The sequence below is a fragment of the Zonotrichia leucophrys genome, chromosome 1A (genome assembly GCF_028769735.1).
Source record: "Zonotrichia leucophrys gambelii isolate GWCS_2022_RI chromosome 1A, RI_Zleu_2.0, whole genome shotgun sequence".
NCBI classification, from domain to species: domain Eukaryota; kingdom Metazoa; phylum Chordata; class Aves; order Passeriformes; family Passerellidae; genus Zonotrichia; species Zonotrichia leucophrys.
The window spans coordinates 11953540-11955155 of record NC_088170.1 but is presented as its reverse complement, the minus strand read 5'-3'; positions in this window follow the sequence as shown (position 1 = coordinate 11955155).

Genomic DNA, 1616 nt, shown 5'->3' with positions numbered 1-1616 from the left:
CATTCTGGTGCTCCATGAGCATACAAATTGGATATATTTCACCCATAACCCACCAAAACCTTAGAGAAGCAGTGTTGAGACAGCAGGAGGTTTTGGTTTACTGCGTCTGTCAAAACAGAGGGATCCCACAGACTCATCTTGAAAATAAACAGGTACAATAAAAGGTCATAGGCTGGCAGAAGTGAGAAAGAAATACAGGAAAAAAACAAAAAGCATGTCTTAGCCATGGTTCCAAAAGCAGGAAGCTGCATCCTTTAGCAAAACAATTGCTATTCCTGGTAGTTCCTGTAAATTTCTTTTTGAATAGCAAAGTGTTTCTCTGCATCAGTCACTTAAACCATCCCTGATGCATAAAACAAGACCTTGGCCTCACTTTTCCAACTCTTCTCCCAGCTCACCTGTTCCTGTGTTCCCCTCACCCTGAGCCTGCTGCTCTGCTGCACTCCAGCACACAAAGCTCAGGGCAGCCTCGGTATGCCATGCAGAGCCCCCTCATCCTTTCTGCTCCCCTCCCTGCTCTGGGTGTTTCCCTGCTCCCCAGCAGGATTCTGCTCTGAACACGGACCCCAAAATGGTGCTCAAGGCAGAGGCACTCTGGGCTCCCCTGACAGGAACTCCATCCTGAAGCCCCAGGAGCAGGAGAGAAAGGGGCTGCAATGTCTGTTCACCAGCATTTGGCACCTGGAGGCAACTTCCTCCAGGACAAGCACTACAGTGAGTGGGCATGTTTGCAATGCCAACAGTGTTGTCCCTACACTCAGCAAGCAGAACCTCTTTGTTCACAGTGCCTAAAGTTACTTTTGATCATTCTCCCCGGGCCAGAAATAAATTTTCTGGCTTGATTTCTTCCCAGGGCTTTTTAGCTGCTTTGCACCTTTCACTTGCACTCATCTTCTAATCCTTTTCACTTCATGCTTCATCCACCAGCATCTTCCAATTGCTTTGCTGCTCAGCAACAAATCACTCTCTGCCTTCCTAATGCTGATTTCTCAGCTCTGCTCAGCTCCCACCACACCTTGCTATCCCAGAGATTTCCCAGGGGATACAAACATCGGATATTCTTATTTGTGAGAGACCAGCAGCTGGCATTCCAGCCAGCCTTAGGGAGACCTGGGATTACTCACAAATCAAACAGGGTGCCCAGCAATGCTCTTCAGTGAGAACAGCAATAGCAGGAGGCAAATGAAATAGCTCTTGCACATCTCAAACAATATTTCTTCAGAAACATTTCCAGGAGGCTCTGGCATAGCTTGTATCTCACAAGATTGGTACAGAGGCATTTGGAGTGGACTCAGGCAAGGACTTTCCCCAACAGACTGTTTCTCCTGTTTTGGTGCTCTTGGCACACTTCCACATTCACAGCTGCTGGCACTTGTCACTGCCATGTCCCACCAAGCAGATGCATGAGGCAGTGGGCTGTGGTTTTGGGATGTAAAACCAATGAACATTCATGTTAGTGAAGTTCTGTGAGGTGCATCCACCAACTTTATTTGGGTTCTGGCACCCAATAAGCTAATAATAAGCTTTGTTGTCTGGCTTTTTGTTTATATTTTGGTTATTAACCCTTGACTGTTTAATGGCAGAAGGGCCTTAGGGCAGCATTTTCCAACACAGGA